Raw genomic sequence first — 11,385 nt, 5'->3', positions numbered from 1 at the left:
ATATATATATATATATATATATATAAGTTCTAGTTTTTTGTGTAATTTTTTATCATAATTTAATTTAGATTTTATAACGAAGTAATTTATTTTTTGTTTGATAATATATTCTTTTTATAAAAATAATAATCAAGTATTCTGTTAGAATTCAATTATTATCGTTTATCTTATATTTAATTATGTTTATCTGCAGTTAGTTACATGAATTCAAAAATGAAGTTTTAATAAAATGTTCTTATGCATTTGTTACTTGTAATTTTGAATTTCAAGCAATATACATCAATAAGTAATATTTCATGCATAAAAATGGTTTTTAAGAATTTTTATTAAATACTTTAATTATAATAACAGTTTGAAATTGTTCGTTTTCTAGAGGTGGTGGTGTTTGGTTTGACAATATATTTGAATGGGATCAAATAATATCGATTTCACTCGTTTAAATTTTTATTTGGTTTGCAAAATACAATTTTAGTGTTGAATTGTAAATGATTATTATGACATGTATGTTTTCATGATATTTTTATAATTTCTTGTTGGTTTATAAATACATATTCTAAAAAATATGTGACAACCGGTTATCGGTTATAAAAAATTGAAATTGTTTTTTTAATAAGGGTAGTATATTGAGGGGTTTAACTTGTTAATGTGCTTAAATTATTTAAGACCTCCATCGCATTATGTGTTTTGTTTATTATTTGATGAGGTATTTTATTTATCTCATGGGGTTTTGTTAAAAAGGAAGGAAGAAACGTAAAAAGGGAGTTTGTGTGTGTGTGTGTGTTCTTACGACTGAAGCAAACAGAAACCAAAAGGGAAGAAATAAGGATTGAATTATGTGATTCGTAATATGATTATTTGCTGTTGTTTGTCTTCATCTCTGTTAATTAAGGTTACTCTTATCTTGAAAACATCATTTATTATGTTTTAAGTAAAGAAATCGTAAGGTTTCATACGTGGGATACATGATATGTTTATGTTATTGTTAACATAAATTTTAGGTTTTGATACAATGTTATCATTTGATGGTAATAAGGGTGACATAATCAGTAGCCGAGTATACATCTTTCTAATAATTGTGACATAATCAAGGGCTGTGTATATTGGGATAAGAGTGACATAATCAAATTCTGAAAATGGTGATCTGTTGATCATGGGACTCTGTTATCGCATCTATACGATGTGATAAGAGTGATTGTCATCGCATAGGGTGGTGTGATGAGATTGGGTTGTGATTTAAAGGGTTATTCTATCGCAACAATAAGATGCAACAAATTGGGTTTATCGCACTAGTATGATGCGATGAGTTACTGTTACCGCATATGTTAGATGTGACAAGGTTGTTTTATCGCATCTTTGAGGTGCGACAAGTATGGGTCATCGCATGCGTGTCACTGTTATTGCATATGTTGGATGCGACAAATTTATTACTTATTTATTTAAATGTGACAAGTTGATATGTGATGCAATAAATATGTTATTTTATTGTTTGATGTGATAAGTGGGTGTTGTCGCATCAAAATGATATTTGTAAGATAAAACGTTGTGTATTTGTTATTTATACATATATGAGTTTTGTAAAAGTGTTTTGGTGATTTTCACTCTATAATAGCATAAATAGATTTCTCACTACCTCAAAAATATGCATTAGAGGTCGGACACAACCATAGGACAAAAGAAAGGGGAAATTGTGAAGTGTTATATTATGCTGGCATGGATTATTGGGCTAGCATAATCTTTTTTTGTATCCGAATACTTCTTATGTATTCATGTGTTTTATAGAGATTTTGTGGAAAAAGTTGTTAGCTATTTTGTAATAGCTCTTGTAAGATAGTGAGACCGAATGTGTAAATTATATTTTTTTATATATATAAAAATATATGTTTATATGTAAATGTGATCTTGGGGTATTACAAAATAAATTACAAAAACTACAATAAAAATGTTGAACCTGTCATCTATTGTTTAAAATGAAAATAAAATATATATTTTTTTATTATTGATAATAATATTGATAATTTTTTATAGTAACAGTAACAACTCAGGACAAGACTATTTTTTAAACAAAGTTATAAAGAAATAAAATTCAATTCTATCGCATATATAAAAGATGATAAATTCCACTAACCAGTAGAATTCGCTAATTCCGTAAAAAATGAATTCTATGAAGCTACACACCACCAAAATCCATTATCAATTTATCGTAAACTTCATCTTGTTTCTTCTTACTTCTCCCTAGCATCGTTATTAGAGTCAAAATAGCAAAGTTTAATTGTGCGGGTTTTGGTAGAATTTAGCAGGAGTGCGTCTCCAAACAACTTCTCCCTTGTTGCAAGGAGTTGAAGTAGCATCTTGCCAACTTCGGGAATCGTAACCTTAATATCTTAAGATCAAAGTAGCAGACTGCCCAAATAATCTCCAAATCAATCTAAAATAATAGTAGGAGTTATTGATAACACACACTTTTAAACTTATAAGAATCTTACAAATTACTTTTTTATCCATGTGAGATGGGTTGTTACAGCTGCAGTCGCTCCAAGTGATGGAGATGTGATATGATCCTTGAAGATGTAAAGTGATTTTGGAAAAGGGAATTTCAAGTGAAGCAAATATCATTTTAATTGCAACAGTGGACTCATTTTCAAGTTACAAGTTGGTGAATATGTTTGTTTATTTTCCAAGTTTGCTTAAAATTAAGTATACTTAGCAAGACATGGAAGAAATATTCCAAATTATAGTTTGCTTTAATCTTTAGAGTTGTTTTTTTTCCATTTGTGTTTAAGTTCCCTCGGTTAATTGTTTTATTTCGTTTGGGAAAACCCTAGTTTTTTTTTTTATTAACCTGGATATCCAACCCTCTATGCTAGTCGACTAATCACAGGACGACCACCTGCTTTGCAGATAGCCCGGAGTCATATGTATTATGGAAAACCCTAGTTTTTTTAGTCCTATGTATTATGGACAAATTTTTTATGTAGAAAAAAGTGTTGAATCATTAAAATCTCATTCTTGAATTCATTTGTGAGTTATTCTCTCTTGTGGGGTTTTAATGTTGATTGCACATATCAAGCCTGTGAACTGGTGGGGTTCTTTATATTCTTTGGTTCTTAGTTCTTCCATAATTAAGGGTCAAAAATTCATAACAAGGTGTTAAGTTTAATTCAACCGGCTTAAGGGTCAAGATGGCTCGTTCGATTGTTATCAAGTCATTGGGTTGGTATTTTTCCACGTTTGTTCGATTGAAATCTCATGGTTCTAAGCTTCTTAGCTTACCGGTCATCGTGGACTCACATCAAGATGGAGCTTGAAGCAAAAGGGAGATGCCAATACTCACGGTTGAAAGGGGAGAGGGAGAAAAAGAGAAAATTATATATATATATATATATATATATATATATATTATGTGTGCTTGCTCACGCGTGTGTGTATACGATTAGAGCGTTATTGTTTATTTTCGACTAAAATGACAATTTTACACTTGTACTTGGTAGAAGACGACAAAAGGAGTTAATAAAGAGGGACAAAAATAAAGAAAACCTAAGGACCACATGGACCAAATCCACAAGCTACCCTCAAGTTTATTAGGGATTTCGAATAAAAAGAAGCGCACTTTCATTATTTGATGTTCACGTGATATAAATGAAACTTAATTTTTTAAAAGTACATTTTTCAAAATTAGACGATTTCAATTTATAGATTTTTAAGGAACATTTTAAACTATAGATTTTTATACGTATATTTTAAAAATATATTATTAAAATATAAATCAAACTAAAATATCTTTAGTTGTTGAGTGAACAAAAACATGTTCTTTATATTTATATCTTTGAAAGCAAGTTCTGTATAGGACTTATTAGAGTTCTCAATAAATAACTTTTTTTACGTAAACAGAACATATAATTGACGGTTGTGCGCAAAATTATGCAAATGTACGTTTCATATTAACCTTTCTTTTAATAGAAAAAGGAATTGTGTTTTACTAAAATCATAACAAACCAAAATATTTAGACAAGTTGATTAAAATGTCTTGATATGGTGTTTGATTGTATTCACAATATGCTAACAGTTGAATCGGTCTTTTTATTTTAAGAATCAGACAAATTGCATGAAATCGATTTAACTTTGGCTTTTATAATTTATATAAAAAAGGTTTTTTGTATCATATATTCTTAGAGTGACTAATTATAAGCACTTAATGTAAAATATTTGAGAAATATATATGTAATAATTAAATGATATTATTCTCTTGTCCAATATTTCCATGTATAGTAGTATTTTGTTAATTTATCTGCTTAATAATGATCTGTTTTAGATTTGATATTATATTGTAAATGATCCATATAAATGAGTTTATAAGAATTATTGTCTTTTGATGAAACAATCAATCAGTTAAAATAATAACGAGGAAATTCAAGATAGGGGTACCTTCAGGAACGTGAAAATAAGTGGTACATGGTTGTTATCAGCTCATGCCATAAGGTGTTGAGTTAAGTCCGTAAAATGAACGAAAAACCAACTTTCAAGAGTTTTTATCGCACAAAAATTTAACCAAGTCTAAATGCTTTTATGTTATGGAGAACATGAGTTTGGTTACCATGCCAATTAATTGAAAACTTTTGAAAGTTGATTTTGAAGATACAAGGTTGGTTTCATATAGAGAGAGATGAGCGATCAAATGCAAACCATCAAATTTATATAAATCGTGCAAATCATCCTTATATGTCGATTTCATTGTTCAATCTTATGAAATTTTTCATGAAATTGTTTAATCTTGTGAAATTGTTTCATATAATACTTTTTTTATGAAGTTGTTTCATATATGGTCATGAAATTGTTTCATATAATACTTAATGAAATTTTAATGAAACTGTTTCATGTATTTCTTAAAAATTAAAATAATGAAGATGATAATATCCAGGATTAACACCCTCCATAATAAAAATGATTAATCAACCTTTCATAATTACAAAAAAAAAATGAACAAAATGAAAAATTGTGATTGGTTGAATATGAGGTTTGTACGGTTTGTACAAATAATGTGGTTTGCAAAGTAAACTTCCTCTCTCTCTTTATTTATATATATATATGATTTATGAACTTTGATTCACAAGTCCGGGTTTTTTTAGAAATAGTCTCTCTATCATTAAACACTTTTGAAATCTAGTGCAACAAACATTTACTGTTCTAAAAAGCAAAAAGAGTAAAACGTAAATATTTACCAACCTCCATTTTCTATCTATTTTTATATAACAAAAGTTACCTAACATATCCACATCCTAGCATTAAATCTGACATGATATAGTATTATATTTTTTTATATACTGTGTATCAGTCAATTATAAATATTATATAAAATTTTATATCATGTACTAATCAATTATACTGGAACACCTATTAAATTGGTATTAACTTTTTCGGTTGATATATGTTGGTATAGTTTTATACCAACATCACAAAAGTTGAAGTTACAATTTTATTTATATATTTTTTTTAAAATAACATTTATAAAGAAACCAACCAAGTTCCAACAAAACAAAACCAACAAGAGAGAAGTCAAAACCTCCATCTACAAGGCAGCCAAAATCGAACCCAAGCAACATCCCACATGGGACGCCCAACAAAACAAAAGGACAAACGAAAAACAAACAACCAAATACCACGAAAAACAAGCAGCCGAGTTACGACATCACAAAGCCTAAGATTCAGAGAAAGCTTTGGCACAATGGGGCAACCAGCGAAAAGAGGAAAGTTAGTATTTCGATTAACAAGTCTTGCTTGCCACGAGAACTATCAAACAACCAGAGCTCTTACTTATATTGACATCACTAACTAGATCTAGATGCATTAAAACCATCGATCTTTCAAATAACATGGTGATATGTGTTGTACAATTTATCCACACCTATACAAAAAATTCAAACAACCTTCATATAATACCAGTATTCCCTGATAGTCTAATTCGAGCGGGCATTGAGGAGTGAATGGACCGTGAAGGCATGGACGAGTTAATAAGGTTATTAGGTTAGGCGAATTAACTCAATCAACTTTTGTATATCCATCTATATTATAATTTAGCAAAACTGAAAAATAAAATAATTAACTATTTAAAAATTAAAATATACTGTATTAGTTATTAAACTTTAATTAAAAAGATGAGTTGGTACGATATGATATTATCGTGGTACACGACTTCTAGTACAATGTACCGATCAAATTTAGATAATTGATACGTTTTTACCAACCAATTAAATTAGTATCAACTAAATTTATACAGTTGATACGATGATTGGTTGATTTGTCTTGATAGATAACTGACAACTAGGTGGAGTTTCTTCCTATACAAATCCATGATTCTAACTATAGTATCTAATTTCTTTTATTAACTTGAATTTCTAACTCGTTATGTGAGTCGACTAATCCCAGGACGATCACTTGCTTTGTGGGTAGCATAGAGTCACCGCATTTGAACCTTCGTGGCTACAAGGGATTTTTATTCATCGTTGAATGTGAACATGAGACCTCCAGACACTTTGACCTTTGGAGCCCAAACTCAAACCAATTAGATACCACCTTTATGATTTATTTAACTAAGTGTTTTTTTTACAGATAATAGAATAAAAAATTTAAGTACCGTTGTTTTAATTTTTTTTCTTTTATAAATATCTAGTTTTTTTATAAATAAATTGGTAAAATTTATTTTTTTATTGGCAAGATGAGTAATCAACTTCATCATTAAATTCAAGAAAGTTGAAAGGTCTACGTAGAAAGCACATTGCTTCAGTTAATTAAAAAAAGGAAAAACATATTTGGGGTCATATGTTTATATTTTAGGATCATTTATCAAACGTTTATTTAGATAAACAATTGTCGAGTCATATTACTTATAAATGAATATGGTAAGGACTAAGAATCTTACTCGGTAATAACAAAGACAATGACCTACAATCTTACCCGTTAAGTGATACGATGAATCTTACCACTGTTAGTGTTTATCGAGTAAACTGTTGCATACGATATCATTTTGGTAGACTAAAATCTTATCTAGTAAGTAAGTGATAGTCTTGAATTTTACCGCTAACATTTACCCAAATGAGCGATTGGTAAACGACTTCTTATTCTATCAATTTTCTTTTTATATCCATCAACATTATACCTTTATTACCAAAGGGCCTTTAGCCTAGCGGTATCGTAGCCCTTGGCTTCCTAGGAGGTCAAAGGTGAGGAGGGTGTGCGAGTTTATTTGTTGCATTTGCCATATATAAATATTATATACTTAAAAAAAAACATTATACCTTTATTTTCAAAATTTTGTGTATTATTTTTAAGGAATGGAACATATCAACTTTGAATTGAACACAAGATCCTTTCAAAAAATCTAGAATCGATAATCAAATAAAAATAGTTGATTTTGATTTATCTGTCTTAACAAATTTTTGCAAACCTATGAGAGAGAAGGAGAAATGGGTAGTTGAGATCATATAAGAACAGTTTTCTTTCAGTGATAATAGTAAATACTTTTGATCTAACGGCTAAAAGAATACAAACTCTCATTTGCTTTAATCTTCACCTTAAGTTTCATCCCAAGTCGTCTTCACGAATTTTCTCACACACATATAAAATGAATATGTGTAAGATGAAAGTCTATGTTTTAACAAAAATCATTCTCATGGTAACCCTATGGACTTTGAACTTTAAATACATATTTATGAGCTTTAAATAAAAATTATTATTTTATTTTTTGGTTTCACTTATGGACTTTTATTATCTGGTTTCATCTATGAACTTTAAACAATAATCATTGTTTCATTTTCTGGTTTTCACATATGAATTTTTTTTATTTTACCTTTAAATAGAAATTATTTAAATATTATTATTGATTATTTAAAAAAAATATGATTATTTTCCAAAAATAAAAACAATTTGTTTCAAAAATACCTTTCATTCAATTGTTTTCTTTTATCAATTTATAACCTCTCATTTAACCACAATCGTTGATTAAAAAAATAAAAAACTCATATTAATTAACAAAGTTAATATTATGTACTTGTTTAACAAATAATTGTCTCTTTCTCTCTCTCTCTCTCTCTCTCTCTCTCTATATATATATATATAGAAGTTGGTTATTATACAACCCTTGTCATTTGTGCAACCAATACAACCCAATCTCAACCGTTCATTTCATTTGATTAATATATGATTTTATAGAGGTTTTGATTATTGCCTAATATAAAGTATTAATCATAATTAATGAACCGTATTCATCTTCCATAAATATTTAAATCATAATAAATGAACTCTAATCATTTCCATAAATATTTCAATTTATTGGGTTGCATTGGTTGTACAAATGCGATAGGTTGTATTTGAAATAAACCCTATATATATATTCCCTTCTATATATATATATATATATTGAGAGAGAGAGAGAGAGAGTGTGTTGTGTTTTTATTTACAAAATCAACCATTAGTATAAAATATACAAAAAATTATTTCAACCGTTCATCTAATCTAAAAAATATTTAAGTTATTGAATATCTCGATTGTTTCTAATATTAGAAGGGCACTTGCACAATGCAGCGTAATATATATTGATTTTAATATTTTGTTTTAATTTTTTGGTCTCTATCTATTTTATAATAAGGTTTTATGTGGTTTTGAGCAAACACTAATGTTTTTTTTTTTAATAAAATACAAATGTTATAATAAGGTTTTATGTGATTTTGATCATGATAAATGAACTATGATAATTTTTAATACATATAAAAAAAACGTAATAAATAAATTCTCATCATTTATATAAATATCTTAATTAATTAATTTATATGATTTTTACTAATACTTTGAATTTATAAGAAAACCCCTCCACCCCTCATATATAAACTAGAAGGGTACTCGTACAATGAAGCGAGATACATCTTGATTTTAATATTTTATTTTATTATTTATCTCAGTTGATTTTAAAATATGGTCTTATATGATTTTGAGAAATCGATGATGTTTTTATCTTTAAATAAAATATAAATTTAAAAATATATTGATAATAGTATGATGTTTTTATGTAATTTTTTTATTCAATTTTTTTATTATAATTTAATTTAGGTACAAAGTAATTTATATTTGGTTTAATAATATAATTTTCTAATAAAGATAATAATTAATTATTTTATTAGAACTCGACAATTATCCTAACTTTATTTTAGATTTTTTATATTTTAAAATGAAATGTTTATCATATATTTGATTATGTTTATCCGTAGTTAGTTATACGAATTCAAACATCGAGCTTTAATAAGTTGTATTTATGCATAATTTACTTGTAATMTTGAATTTTAAGTAATATACATCAATATACAGTACTTTATGCATAAAAAATAATTTTCAAGAGTTTTTGTCAAATGTTTTATAATATAGTATAGATAATATGCATCAATATACAATACTTTATACGTAAAAAATAGTTTTTAAGAATTTTTATCAAATATTTTATAATATAATATAGATAAAAGAAATTAATGATTTAAAATTGTGTACAACGTTGTATTCGGCTGTTTCAACATTCTTAAATAATATGCCGACATTTTCTTCTTTTATTTTGCTTTAAAAAAAAATTAAATATAAGCAACTTATCTGAAATAAATTTTAATTATTAAAAGTAAGTTAAAAAAATCAACATCAATTCCTACGACCTTCATATTATCGTATTCATTGTCTAATTATTTTGTCGTATGAATCGTAGTTTAGTTGTTACCTTCGCATTCAATTGCTATGATATTACAACATCTGCTTATTTTTTTATTTTACTTTTATAAGTTTTCAAGAAACAAAAAGTTAAAAAAAAATCCTAATAAATTTGAGTGATTAAATTATTGAATAATTTTTAGGTTTTTGAAATTAATTAAATAAATTATTTTGATCCATAAAGCTGTTATGTTCCGTAATTTTTTATTATTAACTTGGATATTCAATTTGCTATGAAAGCCGACTAATTCTAGAACGATCTTTTGCTTTATGGGTAGTCTACTAGTCCAGAGTTACCACATTTGAACTTCCGTGACCACAAGAAACCAAATAAAAGGAACCAACAATATATCTGGCAAAAAATCGTGTGAGAAGGAAAGTTATGGTAAAATAAAGTAAGAATTTAGATCCAAAATCTCCGTTAGGAGCTAACCATCTGTCAAGAACCAAACGAGGTTGTTATCCTTCATACGAAAATATAGAGAACACACATCGGAAATGTGTTTTTCCATAACACTTCTTTCATAGAAACTAAATTTTGGTCCGGGGGCGCTACCCGAGCCCCGCGAGGGCGTCCCCCCTCGACCTCACCCGCTGATCGGGCAGCGGAACCCCCGCCAATGGGCACGATCCCCTTTACCCCCACCTTTTGGTCGTACCACAATCAATCTAGTCTTATACAAGTGTGCTTCCACATCTCTTAAATTGCATAAGAAAACTAAGTAAAGATCTCCTTTAGCTCTCATATATTTATCCATTACACCAAATGAAACCGGTGACAATAAAATCACCAACACAGACACGACCAGACAAGCGAGAATGAGGTAGGCAGAAAAAGATTATGAAAGGTTTTAATTTGACATTGGTACTTTATTTATTTATTAATCTTGTCCATATCTTTCTTATTTTTGTTCCACCAATTTAATTGGAAAAAAATGTATTTTTGTCTCACTCACATATCCCAGTTTAATATCATATCAAACATGAAACAATAAGTTTTTTTTTACTGTCATGTACTATCTACCAAACATAACATAAGTAAACAAGGACATCATGGCCACCAAAACCCCAATATCAGAAATAAAAAAAATAAAATGAAGCTGATTTTTGTTAAATTCCTAACCCTTGGAGGAAAAAAAAGTTTCCTAACCACAAGGGTGGTGCCTGATTGGTTTGAGTTTGACTTCAAAGGTCAAAAGTACTAGGAGATCCCAAGTTCAAATCCAATGAGTAATAAAAATCCCCTTGTGGCCACAGAGGTTCAAATGCAGTGACTTCGAGTTATCTGCAAAGCAGATGGTCGTTCTAAGATTAATCGGCTCGCATAACGGGTTGAATATTCACGTTAATTAAAAAAAAGTTTCCTAAGAAAAGTGCAAATGCATTGGTTGCAAGTGATAAACGTGGGTTAAATAGAACTTACTTTCAAAAGCTAGTTCAAAGGAGGAGGGTTCCCAAATCAAATAGATACATATATCAACCTTGACAACATGATAAAATGTGACATATATATATAGGGGAGCGATCAAATGCAAACCACTCAATCTGTACAAATCGTGCAAACCGCATTCAACCAATCATAATTTTTCATTTTGTTATAGGGGAGCGATCAAATGCAAACCACTCAATTTGTACAAACCGTGCAAACCG

The sequence above is a fragment of the Cynara cardunculus genome (genome assembly GCF_001531365.2).
Source record: "Cynara cardunculus var. scolymus isolate 2C chromosome LG 1, CcrdV1, whole genome shotgun sequence".
NCBI classification, from domain to species: Eukaryota; Viridiplantae; Streptophyta; class Magnoliopsida; order Asterales; family Asteraceae; genus Cynara; species Cynara cardunculus.
Note: the sequence above shows the minus strand (reverse complement) of the source record.